Source organism: Bos taurus, chromosome 27, assembly GCF_002263795.3.
Source record: "Bos taurus isolate L1 Dominette 01449 registration number 42190680 breed Hereford chromosome 27, ARS-UCD2.0, whole genome shotgun sequence".
Classification (NCBI taxonomy): Eukaryota; Metazoa; Chordata; class Mammalia; order Artiodactyla; family Bovidae; genus Bos; species Bos taurus.
This window is the reverse complement of record NC_037354.1, coordinates 35,281,191-35,296,794: the sequence shown is the minus strand read 5'-3', so window position 1 is coordinate 35,296,794 and position 15,604 is coordinate 35,281,191. Positions and strand designations below refer to the sequence as shown.

The window sequence follows — 15,604 nt, the reverse complement described above, 5'->3', positions numbered from 1 at the left end:
TTGTCACTTCCAGTGTATAATCATAATGGAATTGATTTAGGTCAGACACGAATGGTCCTGTGGTTTTCCCGACTTTCCTCAGTTTAAGTCTGAATTTTGCAATAAGGAGTTCATGATCTCAGCCACAGTCAGCTCCCAGTCTTGTTTTTGCTGACTGTAAAGAGCTTCTCCATCTTTGGCTGCAAAGAATACGAACAATCTGATTTCTGAAAAGAAAAATTACATCATTTTATTTCTCACTCATGTGCAAGCCTCACTGAGACCCACCCTGTTCAATGGAGAATTGAGCTCTTTACAGTCTAACACAGGGCTCCTCAGATTGCACTAGTGGTAAAGAACCCACCTATGAATGCAGAGACATGGATTCGATCCCTGGTCAGGAAGATACCCTGGAGGAGGGCACAGCGATCCAATCCAATATTCTTGCCTGGAGAATCCCATGGACAGAGGAGCCTGGAAGGCTATAGTCCATAGGGTCACAAAGAATCTAACACGACTCAGGTAACCTAGCATGCAAGCATGCACAGTCTAAAGGACGTGTGTTCCAAGTCATTGCTTCCCCATGTCCCTATGACAATCTTGCTGTGGAGGCTGGTCCCCTCTCACAGGAAGATGATGTGGGTGGTGGGTGACCAAAAGCAAAGGCTGGAGAGAGTGAGCATCGCTCCTATCCCAATGGCACGATACTGTGACACTGCCAGATCGAAAAGCAAGAGTGTCTGGACCACAGTGAGCTAGCTGAGCAGCCATAATGGGCAAGAAGAATGGGAGAGTGAATGTGACAACAGCTATCTCTGCAAAAAATGAAAGAAGATTCAGGAAGCACACTAACTGCTGTATTTCTCATCTGTACAATAAAATATGATTATGTTAATGTGATTTAAGCCTTTGGAAAGGATGTCTCTTTGGCACAAGGCAATCTCTAATGTTCTCACTTTGCATAAGAACAGAGACCTTCAAAATTAAAAGATTGCAAGTTTGAAAGAACAATACAAACACACTAAAAAATGGGATGCTGTACAAATTTTAAAGCAAACAGTAATTAAACCGTGGACCAAGGGATGCCCTTGTGGCTAATTACTCTTTCTTTCTCATTATGGCTGTCAACCATCCCCATCCAATACTAGAGTTAAGTTTATAGCATTCAAGGCGTATAAGCTATCATATTCTTTCTTGGCAAATTTAATATATTTAACCTTTGCTTGGCTAAGCTAAGTGTGGTTGCATCTTGAATAGCCCCAACCCTATAATGTAGCTAAGGTTTGAAGTCATCTTAATGACCTTTTCAGTGATCTCTAGGTCCCTTTCCTTTCAGAAAATCTAGATATATACAAGTAGAGTTCAATGGTTAGATTGACTTTTATTATTATTATTAATCAATACATTTATAATTGATCAGAAAAACACATCGGAATCACCTATGAAAAATTCCAAACATAGACACTTGGTACTAAGCTCAGAGACACTGGTTCAGTGGTTCTCTGCAGGCTCTGAGGGCTTCATTTCTTATCAATTCATAAACTTGGTTGAGAATCACTATCATTGTGATTTACCTCAGAATAGAAAGGAGTAAAGAATTCTTTTTCCCCAAGTCTGAGGTGTTTCAAAGGTCTTCAAAGGCATAAAGTGAATTGGACACAGGCCATTAGAAGGGAGAGTTGGAGAGACAGCAATTGGAAGCTCACAAGTCTCTGTTTGAGGCTGCACCCCCAGTCTTCCTATCCTTAACTCAACACTGATAACCATTCCCATTGCTTCCACATTTCTCTTTTGAATTAGATTTGGGAGATGTCTTTTCCCAAGAATTCTTTTTACATGTTGGTCTATCCAAGCTAGAATGAAACCATTTCCCTCAAAGAAATCCCAAAGCTTCCTGGTTGAAGATTCTCAAACTTTGAGCAGGTTTGACAGCTCACTGTGGAGGTCAGTGCTGGAGGACACTGACAAGTTGAAACAGAAAAAGGAAGCCCACTCCCCATGTACTCTCTGAGCTCTTTCCGAAAGTAGCACAGAAAAAGAGTTCTTCCCATTTGCCAGAACATATCAGTGTTCCTCCATAAACAAATAATCCAGCATCAGGACAAGATTCAGGTTCATCAGCATCTACCCCAGAGCTCACTAAGCCATAATATTTCAGTTGGCCATGTGATTTAATTTAAAAGAAAAATGAAAGTGTTAATCACTCAGTCCTCTCCTACTCTTTGCAACCCCATGGACTGTAGCCCCATCAGACTCCTCTGTCCATGGAATTCACCAGGCAAGAACACTGGAGTAGGTTGCCATTCCCTTCTCCAAGGGATCTTCCCAACCCAGGGATCAAATCCAGGTCTCCTGCATTGCAGTTGAATTCTTTATCATCTGAGCCACCAGGGAAGTACTTTAATTTGAAATATTTTATTAATAACTTAAGATACAAGAATATTTAAATTCTTGACTCTGATTATTAGCCTGTCCATCTTAGAGGCGATGATACAGAGAGGAGAAGTTGTATAAAACAAGAGTCCCCAACCTTTTTAGTACAAGGGACCAATTTCATGGAAGACAATTTTTCATGGGCCAGAGGGTGGGGAGATGGTTTTGGAATGATTCAAATGCATTACATTTATTGTGCACGCACTTTATTTCTAATCTAATGCCTCTATTGATCTGACAAGAGGTACCAGTCTTAGACCTAGGGGTTGGGGACCCCTGGTGTGGAGGTTAAAGTAACTAAGTAGACTGGAGTCAGAAAGTCAGAATTCAGCTTCCCACTCTCTGTCCCCCTCCCCCACTTTCCTTTTCTCTTTGCCCTTCTCCTCCCTCTCCTTCCTTCCCCCTTCCCCAAGCTATTCTGGAACATCTGTATCCTAGGCATTTTTCCCCACTGGACTATGTTTGGACTTAATACCAGTGGTACAGTTTCCATCCAAACAGACCATTTAGCAAGCCTTGCCTGTGGTACTGGATTGCTTGCATAGGGGCAGTGTTTAATTTGATTTCAAAAGAATCTACCCTACTGTGAAAGGTGATTACTGTATATACTCATATAATTTCACTCTTTAGTTCACTACTAAAAAGGAAGATTTTAGTGATGAATATACATGAAGATTCTGTTGTCCACATAGAAAGAGGTTACTTATTATTTAAGATTCAGTTAAATATCTCTTTGTGATATCTTCACAGTAAGACTCTCACTTTCTACTCTCACAGGAAGTTATTTTCCCCCCTGCCCTGTAATATTTTGGCATTCTTTTTTACATAACTATACTTATTTGTATGCCCGTCATCTACTCTAAACTGAATCATATCCAATTTTGAAATTCAGCTACAAGGCTAGTTTGAAATGTTTTGGACCAATTTAGTGAATAAACATGAGTATACATTAAGGGTTTTTCTGTGGGGGGTGGGGTGGGGGAGGAGCAGTAAATATGGTGCAAGTGGAAGCTAATTTTACCTTTTTTCCCCTTAAGTTTGATTTTAATTGAATGCAGTTATCATCTAGTCTTCTAAATTTCAGGGCTAAGGAAATAATGGAATACATTCCCTATTTCATCTCCTGGGGCTAGAGAAGCAAATAAAAATATTGTGGATAAAGAAAGTGAAACTATTCAAAGCTGAATAACTTAAGAAAATAACAAGTGGTAACATTCTATGTGCTCTACTTTTTAATCCATTGCTTAATTTGACTTTAAGACCAACTCTTTCCAGGAAGTAAATAAGTAGTATTTCACCATGCTATATAGGGGGAGGGTAGGGATATTAAGGGACTCATCCAGGCTACATGGCAAGTAGCAGAACCAGAACAAGTTGAATTTTCAGTTCGTAGTTCAGTATTTACTTCACTCCATCTCACAATAAAGTCCAAGTGGGGGCTTAGTTGGCGTACTTGGTGAAGAAGGCAAGCATCTTCCCCCCTTCGATTCAGAACCTGTTTGTTTTGCTTTATTGTGGTGTGTGTGTGTGTGTGTGTGTGTGTGTGTAGATAGCCAGTGGTCTGGATTCAACTGCCCATTTGGGGATACCATTCAGGTTTCAACTTTATAAGTAGGATCTCGGGCCAAGTGAAGAAATCTATGTATTTACAGTTCTCTCTGAACATCCAACAGAGAGAAACAGACAGCCTCTTTTTTTTTTTTTTTTTTTGGTTTCTTTTCCTTTCTTTTTTTTTAAGCCACCAACTCATCATTCACATAGTTCCAGAGCTGGCCTCACCTGGGGACCTGGAACTGCAAAGATACATGCTCCTCTCTGCCGAGACAGGTACTGGCAGACATCCCCAAATCTAATAGTGCAGTTGATGATGCCACAGAGTCTGAAAATGGTGCTCTTTTCCCCAGGTTTAAAAGCTAGCTCTTACCATTTGGAGAGTTGCACTTCATGGTCTCTGTTGAATTGCCTGAGATAAATTTGTACTGTCAGGGCCCTTGCCTTCTGCCGCCTACATCTTTGTGGTGTCTTATTAGGATATGCATCAGGAATAGTTTCAAAGGGGACAAGCAACTGAGAAGGCGACAGTGGAGGACAGCAGGTCCTGAGGGGGCTGCGCAAGAGCTGAGACCCTAGTGCAAAGCACTTAGTTCCAGCTCTATCCGTGTGACTTTGCTGATATTGGTGGCAGCTCGGCCACAGAGAAGTTGAGAGGGCAGCATAGAGATACTAAGTAAGCATCATGTGCGTGTCCTTGTCTACTACCACTATCTCTGCAAGGATTAAATTGGGTGCTGCTGCAGCTGCTGCCCTTCAAACACCCCCTGGAAGGAGTTGAGCGTGGAGAGCAAAAGTGAGGCACTCTATGCTCTGGAAAACTAGCCGGATGGGTCTTCAGATGGTTAGATATTTTCAGGAGCTCATTTTCTGAGCCCAATTCTTGCATCTCCTCATATCTAGAACTGCATTAAATTTTTTCATGGTGATGTCTGCTCCTTGCGACAAGCTGAAGTCTTTTGCAAAAATAATGTGCTTGATTGTGTGAACTCCCCCTTCACCAAAACCACATATATGTTGACCTTTCCCCCCATCTCTTTGGAGGAATTTCCCAGAGCTATCTAAAATGCTGTCTACCGGGCTGCAGTCCTCAATTGGCTCCAAATAAAACTGAACTCGCGACTCTCGTGTTGTGCATCATTTTTAAGTCAGCATCCTCTGCCCTTCGGCCTCCCTGTGTTACCCAGCAATCCAGGGGCTTGAGGCTCAGAGCAATATAGAACTCACTTGGATTTTACCAGTTCATTGAGTTGGTTCATGCCCAGGAGAACCTGAGTACTCAATTGGCTTTTCAAGCAAAAGTACAGGTTTTCCTGACCTGATTAACAAAGCTCAGAACAACTGTACTGCCAGTTAGCTTTTTGTTCACAACTTGCAGGCCGTTACAGGAAACAGGTTACACAACAGGAAATCTTTTCATGTCCCAGGTGATTTCCCAGCTTTATTTGCCATGAAATGTCACCTTCCCAGGTAAGACCAGGGAATTCATCACAATTAAAGAAAGCATTGATATGTGGCTTTGCGTGGTTAAAGAGCTCCTTTTAACATTCGAACTCTAGGCTATTTGTTACACGTGCTTATGTGCATGGAAAATTTATTCCAATGACGAACGTTATGTGTTCTTCAAGAATGATTACATAATTTTTACTGCTTCCAGAAGTGTCTGCTGCAGAAAACTTTCTTGTCTTTGGGGAACTAATGAACCATGTTTATGAGCTACAAATATGTACTGAGTAGTGAAGTCATACGTGCTGACCTGCTGGGCTCCTGTTTCTACCTCTTGCTACGTTACGACACAAAGTGAGCAAAACAAATTAGGATAATTATTAGAGACAGAAGTGCGGAGATGCTTTCCCAGTGTAATTTTCTCCAACCAATTGACAAGGTGTGAAGACGTTAAAATCTAATTAGACTAGATGAGAAATGCACTGGGCTTCCTTAATCTGGAATTGTTACATCAACTTCTAGCCAACTTGAACAGATACTGTTGCTGTCTAGAGTCATCAGCTGTAGAATTTGATTCTTAATTGCTCTGCGAGCTTCTGTTGATTTGGAGATGCTAATGACATGCGTTTTCTCTTTTGTATGTAGGCACATTGAGAAATAGGGCTTCCCTGGTGGCTCAGATGGTAAAGAATCTGGCTGCAATGCAGGAGACCTGGGTTCAATCCCTGGGTTGGGAAGATACCCTGGAACAGGGAATGGCAACCCACTCCAGTATTCTTGCCTGGAGAATTCATGAACAGAGGAGCCTGATGGGCTACAGTCTGTGGGGTCGCAAAGAGTCAGACACAACTGAGTGACTGTCATGCACACATACACATTGAGAAATAGTTAAGGAACTAACAAGAGCCAACTATGGTATTAGTTTATCAATAGCCTCCCGATAGCTCTCAAAGCAAAGCATTTCCTAGCAATTGGAGAATTAGAGAAAGGTTTGGGGCTTGCTGCCTCACTTCAACTGGACCCCTACAATGAAGTTGGAAAAAAAGGAAGAGAACACCCAAAGGGAGCAAGCTTTCCGTGGGGAGCTTTTTGCAGGGAGACAAGGAACAGAGAAGAACATTTAAGCCATCTACAAAAGATCCAACAACTGGACCCTTTGCTATTTCAATGCAGTGGCTCCAGTTCCTACTTAACACTGGCCACTGGAAGCCAATATTTCACCAGTCTGCTCTATGGGGTAGACTGAGTAATGAGATAAAGAGGAGAATAAGATACGCTCCATCTCATGTTGGAGAAGGCAATGACAACCCACTCCAGTGCTCTTACCTAGAAAATCCCATGGACAGAGGAGCCTGGTAGGCTTCAGTCCATGGGGTCGCTAAGAGTTGGACATGACCAAATCGACTTAGTAGCAGCAGCAGCAGCAGCATCTCATGTGGCTCCTTCTCAGGGAGGAGAAGACAAGCACTTGTTATCAGTTCTTCTTCAAAGGATTAGCTTGTAGCCTTCGTACTGTTTAAGAAATCTATAAAGCTTGGGTTAATCTAATCTAATCTGAAATTAACAGCAGGTCAGCATTGTAAATCAACTGTATTTCAATAAACTTTTTAAAGTGATACTGAAAAAAAATTCATGTCATTGAAATCAAATGCACTACATTGTGAACACAGAAAATAATATAAAATACCTTAAAGCTAAAAAAAAATTACAAATAGACAAAGAGCAACTCTGAGAAATTTTCAATCTAATCATCTAGGTGAGATCTCTTTCAGTTCAGTTCAGTCGCTCAGTCATGTCTGACTCTTTGTGACCCCATGAATCACAGCACGCCAGGCCTCCCTGTCCATCACCAACTCCCAGAGTTCACTCAGACTCACGTCCATCGAGTCAGTGATGCCATCCAGCCATCTCATCCTCTGTCGTCCCCTTTTCCTCCTGCCCCCAATCCCTCCCAGCATGAGTCTTTTCCAATGAGTCAACTCTTCGCATGAGGTGGCCAAAGTACTGGAGTTTCAGCTTTAGCATCATTCCCTCCAAAGAAATCCCAGGGCTGATCTCCTTCAGAATGGACTGGTTGGATCTCCTTGCAGTCCAAGGGACTCTCAAGAGTCTTCTCCAACACCACAGTTCAAAAGCATCAATTCTTCAGTGCTCAGCTTTCTTCACAGTCCAACTCTCACATCCATACATGACCACTGGAAAAAACCATATCCTTGACTAGACGGACCTTTGTTGATAAAGTAATGTCTCTGCTTTTCAATATGCTATCTAGGTTGTTCATAACTTTTCTTCCAAGGAGTAAGCGTCTTTTAATTTCATGGCTGCAGTCACCATCTGCAGTGATTTTGGAGCCCCCCAAAATAAAGTCTGACACTGTTTCCACTGTTTCCCCATCTATTTCCCATGAGTGATGGGACCAGATGCCATGATCTTCATTTTCTGAATGTTGAGCTTTAAGCCAACTTTTTCACTCTCCACTTTCACTTTCATCAAGAGGCTCACTTTCTGTCATAAGGGTGGTGTTATCTGCATATCTGAGGTTATTGATATTTCTCCCGGCAATCTTGATTCCAGCTTGATCTCTTTACCCTTGGAGAATTAGGAATCATCAGGTCCTACTCCTTCAGCTCAAATGGTATCACTATTTTAGGAAACAGTACCAATCTAAGAGAAAACGGGCTATAGGGGTAGTTGGTGGCTGTGGGTCAGAGTAGAAATCCTCTAATTTTCACAACTAAATGCAAAACTCTGGTTTTCATTATTTGCTTGAAACACATTGTTGTCAGTGAAATATCACCATCAAATATTTATGTGACTTTAAACAGATTTCTTTAGTCCAAGAGTAAAAGAAAATAATCCATTAAGCCAAGGTGTAGTCCCAATAAAAAACAATCATTCCCAGAGAGAGGTACCTCCCTGGTAGTCCAATGGATAATATGCTGTGCTTTCAATGCAGGGGACATGGGTTCAATTCCTGGTCAGGGAGCTAAGATACCACATACCACATGGCCAAAAAATAAAATATTTTCAAAAAATGAAATAAACTAATAATAATAATGGTAAAACTTTTTTTTTAATAAAAATAAAGTGCCTAGGAAGAACACTTTCCAGTACGATTCAGGGGACCTGAGTCTTTCTCTATCTCTGTTTAAATAGATGACCCTGAACGAGTTATTAAAAGCCTTTGCTACCATCTGAAAGTGAAAAGCAAAGTGAAGTCGCTCAGTCATGTCCGACTCTCTGCGACCCTGTGGACTGTAGCCTACCAGGCTCCTCAATCCACGGAATTCTCCAGGCAAGATTACTGGAGTGGGTTGCCATTTCCTTCTCCAGGGGATCTTCCTGACCCAGGGATGGAACCTGGGTCTCACACATTACAGGCAGATGTTTTACTGTCTGAACCACCAGGGAAGCCCATCTTAATTACCTCCAAAGTAGAGATTCATAAAATGTTAGTGCTGGAAGAAACTTACTGAGAGTATATTATATCAAAGAATGGCATTCTCCAAAATCTAAATGAGCATCACTAATGTTTGCCTGAGTATCTTTGAGACATAATCATAAAGACTGAATTTCCTGCACTGGACTGAAAGGGATCTGAGAAGTTAAGTTTATAATAAAGGGAAAATGGGTATCCTGTAAGGATTTATTTAAGGAAAAAACATCCACTGAAATATTTACAACCACAGTCAATTTCTTTCCACTTAACATTATTATACATACCTTCTCACTTGCATTCATTCTGCTTCACTGAATTAATTCCAGCTCCTTTGATCTCTGCCAGTTTAGCTGGAAATACTATGAGCTAGAATCCAAAAATTGTTTTAAGACATACTTTAGTGATAATAATGCAAAAAGAACAAACCCAAAAACTGTGCTTTAAAGGTTCTGGAGAAGGATGGTGTTTCAACACATGTGAATGAGGGCTGGCATTACTTGTATAACTGGTGCCCATGACCCTTGGCCAACTGATATTTTGCCATGAAAAATAAAAATTCAATAGTACTTTTGCTGAGGAATTGCAACAGTCATCTCTCACAAACCTCACTGGCAGCATTCCTGTGAGCTGCAGTGCCCTTTAGATTGCCCTTGTGGGTGTCCTTCATGAGAACCCTGGGCTCCTGCCCATCCTCTGTACCACACTCACACGGATCAGCTGCTCTCGTTCAATTAATGGAATCCAACCTTTGGTGGCCCTGGTCTTCTCTGTCCTCAAAACCAGCCTAAACACAACCCCCACTGATATTTCAAGAGTGACCACGAGAGGAATCCTCAAATGCTGGCAAGTCTTGCTTTACTTGGTCAGTGTCTCTAGAAATTGTATATGGACTACGTTCTGATAAATTAAGTCACATCTTAAATAACCTAGAAAAAGTTACTTTTTCAAAAAATTCCATAAAGGACTACCCACCCTCACCCTATCCCTCAAATCTTTAAAAGACCTGAATTACAGCTCAAGATTCTTTCATATTGGGTCTATTGGAAAGTGAGGTCAACTGTATATCAGCTTAATTGCAAATATAGTCTTCAATTGATTAATTCAAGCTAGTTCAGGACAAAAAAATGGTATGGTATATTGAGAAAATTCAAAGTATTCAACTTAACTTTTGGTTTTATATTTATTAATGTTTGTAGCCTGTGTATGAAGCTGGTTCTTAACTACAGTTTAGTAAATGACTAGTAATAAAAGAATAAATATCATTTTAAAAAATATGAAATTTATCACATGGAGGCAAATTCTCAAATAACTTTCAAAACAGGAATACCATCTTATGAATTTCATTTAAACTCATTATAGTTTTGCTATATATTGCTAATGAATTCAATTTGCTTTGAAAAGCATTTTGTTTCATTTGACTGTGACAGTTGTAAAAGGTTAGGGACTTTACAGAAATATTTCATTATATTTGGCATTTATCACTTGATTGAGCAAACCTTTTGCCAACAATTTGAGGAGCTGAGAAATTCGAAAATAAACTCTGAATTCATTCAGTCTGAATTATCTGCTTAGCGCTCTTTAAACTTACGGGGATACTCAATTTTGTGTGAGGTTGTAAGTTCTCTGTCAACAGAAATATTAAAAAGAGGTAGTTGAAGAAGTGTCTGAATATCAAGCAGGATGTTTCCCACCCAAGAGCTTGTAACATCTGTTATACTTTGGAATGACAAGTAGAGCTTTTAAAAAAAAGAGAGGGAGCCTAGTATTTGATTGCACTGTCTGTGATTGGGCCTGGGCATTGGCATGTTTAAAAGCTCCCTCTGTGATTCTAACGTGCAGCTGTGTTTGATAACAATTCCTTTACACAATTTTCTCTATTTCCTTCAAACACTTAAGATTTTGCTAATCCAAGGATGAGCTGTACTTTACAGTAGCTTAAAAAAACAACAAAAAAAAAGATGTATATGTTAGATTTGCAGTTGAAAAATATAGATCAGGATATAATGGGTCTTCTACAACCTAAACAACCTAAAATAAATATAATTTAAAAATCTAATATTTATACAACTGTCTACTATGCTTTAGGCATGGTCTAAATGCTTACATATGTTAACTCAGTGAACTCTGGTGGACAGTTCTACCATCATCACCATCATCAGCATCATTACAGGTAAACTGATGGGCAGTGGGACACACGCCTGTCTGCTAATAGGTAGAAAAGCTGAAATACGGCAATTTGGCTCCAGAGGACACATACTTAGCCAAAATACTGTATTATCTCTCTGTACCATACTGGTTTTACAAATTGGACCTGACACAGCTTCCACACCCAAATAATTCATCCAACTGAGTAGTCTCCTTTAGGACACTATAAGGTTCTTGGGAAACCCTTGATATGTTTTGAACAAATGAGTGCGGCATTCAGCCCTGTCATAAACAATGTGTGTTCCTCTCCGTTACCATCTCGGCATTCCATTAGAAACATACCCAAGACAGACAGGAGTTCATCCTCCTTGGGAAACACTCCAGAAAGTGATGTGCATAATTCCCCCGAGGTAATACACTTTAACATCCAACCTCCTTTTTTCCCGGAAATTTCTTTCTCTACCTAATCCAAATCACTCATGTTGTGGTTTAGACTGTTCTACTTAATTGTATTGTCTTCTGTCTGCAGAGAGGCTGGTGGGTGGTGGGGGAGGGGACCTGGGTTTAGAAAAGTGCTGTTTTTCTCAGCCAACAGCTAGAGTATGCAGAGGAGCTTCGTGTTCTCTTGGCATCACGCGCCTAAAAGTCCTGCACCTGAGGCTGTCAACCCTGAAGACCAGGTGCATCACCTAGGGAGCTTCCATACACGATGCCCACCACACCCTGAACAGTTTTACCTCGTGGTCATCCTTTCATGTCAATAACCATCTACTTACTCATTGTCAATGTCTCTCAAGTTATTTGCATAGTTGGCACTTTAAAAAAAAATTGATTTTCTTTTCAGTGAGTACTAGTCATTCTTTAACAAATTCCATAGATGGTTGCTCCCTTCACCTCCCTATGGGGCCAGCTCCCCCTGGGGAGGACCGTAAATGTAGGTAACTCACGGGGGGCATCCCGAGGAGTCCAGCCATTGCTGCTTCACAGAATCCCACACCTATGTTTGACTTCCTTAGCTTTGTTATCGGTGGGGGTTGCTGTCTCCTTCGTGGATGAGGATTCCTGAAATGCCAGGAGGAGTGACCGACACTTTGCTACCCCAGGTAATACGGTATCTGTGATGCAGCATTTGAGATGAAACCCTCATCCCATGGGCAAAAACTCCCTTAGAGTTTCAGCCACTAAAAACAAGCACTCATGAAACACGGTGTGACCCGAGAAAATAAATCTCCTGATTTTGACTTTTCCCAAGTTCCACGCCACTCACCTAAATGTTTTATGTTTATCCCCAAAATGTCAGCTGAATCCAGTTCTACCCCTGTGATGCTAAAAGGAGGTGAAAGGAGAAATTCCCCTTGCTCTTCTTACAGTATCCCCTTAAGATACCCATGCATCTTGTCCTTAAATAAAAAGCAGGTTCTCTCTTCTGCCTTCAGAATTACACCAAGGGACTTATTGGAAACATATTTCCAAATCGTAGAAGCAAAAATCATCTGACATGTGCTATGAAGTTAATGGGTTGGTAGGCAGATAAATACTGTATTGTTTGTTTATTTACAAAATAGCAGGATTTGGGGAAATTTAAGAGTGTATGTACAATACAGTTGTGCAGAATAACAATAAACCCACATGGGATGTAGTAGGGCTGTTTTGAAAAGCTTAAAAAAAAAGAAGCTTTGCTAGAACAACAGCATCGAAGAACATGCTCCATTGTTGCCAACAGTGGATCTGTTTCTGTCATTATGGACTTAGGTCAACATGATTCTGAGGCATAAAATAATAAGCAAACTGAAGCACCCACACCTGTTCCTGGGAGAGCAAGACAGCAAGAACACAAAAGCAAACAGATAAATAACCCACCATGAGCAGCAATAACAATGACACCAGAGTGCTGAAGGGTCTCAAAGTCAAGGACACAGAGCAGCCTCCGTGGGGCGGCAAGCCCACACGGCTGTGCCCCGGGCTGGATACCTCCAGCTTCTTCCTTCCTTTCTTTTTTTTTTTTTGTAAGAGCTGCCAATTCTTTCTTCGGTGATTTATTACACTCACTTCAAGGGGGAAATTTAATATTTGGTTAAAGAAAGTGGCAGGAAATTAAAGCAGTGCTCTCAGCTGCTCTCAGGATGAAGGAAGATGTTTGGGAGGTGTCTGTGGGCTGCAGATTCCTTTGCAGGATGGTGGCAGACTTTTGTAAAGCCTCGGATTTGAATTTCAGGTTTCCCTCTTCTATTTTAAAGAAGAGACAAAAATCACTGGCTTCCACGGGAGAGCTTGGAGCCTTTGTAAAAGGGAGACACCTTTGTCTGCTCACCTGGTGCTCAGCTGGAGGTGGTTGAGTTGCTCAGTCGTGTCCGACTCTTGAGACCCCATGGACTGTAGCCCACCAGGCTCCTCTGTCCATGGGATTCTCCAGGCAAGGATACTGGAGTGGGTTGCCACTTCCTTCTCCAGGCCTTGTGCTCAGAGATGAAGGTTACTAGGAAGGTTATGCTGGTTCTCTGGGCCAGTGTCTCTGGAGGGCTTACTGGGGCCCTCTACTGGGCGGCCAAAAAGTTCGTTCGGAATTTTCCATCATAAGTGGTGGCTAATCCGAACAAATTTTTGGGCCAAGCCACGTTTCTGTGAGACGAGCTGGAACCATGCTCAGCACCCTCCGGGATGTCTAAGGCTAGGGTTTGGAGGCCCAGAGATGTGCCAACAGGACGTCTGTACAAGCACAGCCTATCAGTGCCTGCGTCCTCTCCATTGTCAGCATCCTGCAATGGTCCCAGTGAGACACATTTACATTCCAGCTGCTTGTCCTAGGAGCTGAGGGATCCGAATTCAGGAAATGTTAATTTTTCTGTAGGCAAATCACAATCTCTCTGGGCCTCTGCTTTCTTACCTTTAAAACGATGGGTAAGGGAATTTGCTGGTGATCCAGTAGTTAAGCATCTGTGCTTCCGCTGCAGGAGACATGGGCTCAGATCCAGGTTGGGGAACAAAGATCCCACAGGCAGCGTGGTGCAACCAAATAAATTAAACTAAAAATAACATAGTTGCTGCAGAGCTGATTTATAGCTAGGATATAAAGTGAAATAAAATAAGTGATTGTACAGGAAACAGGGTCTTCCCCAATGGCTCAGCAGTAAATAACCCCCCTGCAATGCATGTTCATTGAACAGAAGATGCATATTTGATCCCTGGGTTGGGAAGATCCCCTGGAGGAGGGCATGGTAACCCACTCCCGTATTCTTGCCTGGAGAATCCCATGGACAGAGAAGCCTGGCGGGCTACAGTCCATTGGGAAGCAAAGAGTCTAACACAGCTGAAGCGACTGAGCCTGTACACACAGGAAACGGTTGAAAAGAGTAAGAATGGATGAAAGTGAAATAATCTCTACTGGGGTCTTTCCAACCCTGACATTGTCAAATCAGTCATTTAGCATGTCTTTTTACACATGTACATCCACACACTTTCACAGTTTGGGAAATTACAGTCCTGGGTGTTAAGAGCTCTAGTCTTTCATCCACAGGGCCGTGGAGCTGAGTCAAGCAGAGAAGGACTTCTAAGTGTTCGTATTTGCTGCTTCTGTGTGGCCGAGCAGCCTCAGGGCTGGCTTCTATGGCACCTGGGCCAGGAGTGAGGGCAGCGGGTCACCACGATCATTCTTAGTCACTAACTCTGGCTGCCTTTGCACATCAGATATATGTTTAGATAAGATGTTTGCCATCACTTAGCCTTCCAGTCACCCTCCATTTCATCCAAAGTCAGTTCAGGGTTTGCCTCCTCTGGTTCTTTCTCGTTCCCAGGCCTCTCCTTTCTTTCTAGGTCTCCACCAAACTTGAGTTTTTATAAGGCAAAAAGTGGGAACCTAGATGAAAGAGAGTTCGAGGCCCTAGGAGAAAAGGAGGAGGACTTTAGAAGTTATCAACTGAAGGAAAAAACACAACAATGAAAGGCAGAGCAGAGCCGAGTTTTAGGGGCTGAGGCAGAGGATCATTTTGTTCAGGGGCTTTTAAGAAAAGGGTGTCTTTGCAGCTGCCAAAGCTGATGGAAGACCTAGGAAGGAATAAGGGAGGTTTATGAGGTTGCCTTGAACAGTGTGTCTGGATCCTCTTTAGACTTCCGAAGAAAAGCAAGCCAAAGATGTGAGCACTTTTCATGTTTTATTGATGGTTTCATTGCTCTGAGACTAGGCCACACAGGACCAGGAGGCATAAGGATTTCTGTTCTTTTTAACGAGGTAATGAAAAAGTATCCCAGAGGGTCGGAACTTTGTTTAGCTCCTGGGTTGTGCCAACTTTGGTTCTGATAAAAATGTAAACCCCCTCATCCCCAAAGGAAAATGCAAGCAACCTGCATTCTTTAAATCTTGGTTTCAGATAATATCCTTGGCGCTTATGGTTTGTACCGTCTTAACAGAGTTGGCCCTTCTGCTTCCTCCCCTGTCCTTTTGCCAATGGCGGTGATATTATGGGGACTATAGGAAGCTGCTCTGATTGCTCCTGTTTGGGGTATAAATGCATGATGGTCATTATGCCATAAACACCCCAAAGCAAATGAAAATGAGACCAATTCTTAACTCCACCCAATCTTACACCTTGTTTCCTGAGCCATGAAGTTCCGACA

At 41.9% G+C, this 15,604-nt stretch overlaps 1 non-coding gene across 1 annotated transcript; it reads left to right on the top strand.

The window, feature by feature from the left end:
- Nucleotides 1-13,536: 13,536 nt before the first annotated feature.
- MIR2284Q (microRNA mir-2284q) lies at nucleotides 13,537-13,601 on the top strand. Its single transcript, NR_031252.1, has one exon. It is a non-coding gene; the product is annotated as a microRNA mir-2284q (primary transcript).
- Nucleotides 13,602-15,604: the final 2,003 nt, after the last annotated feature.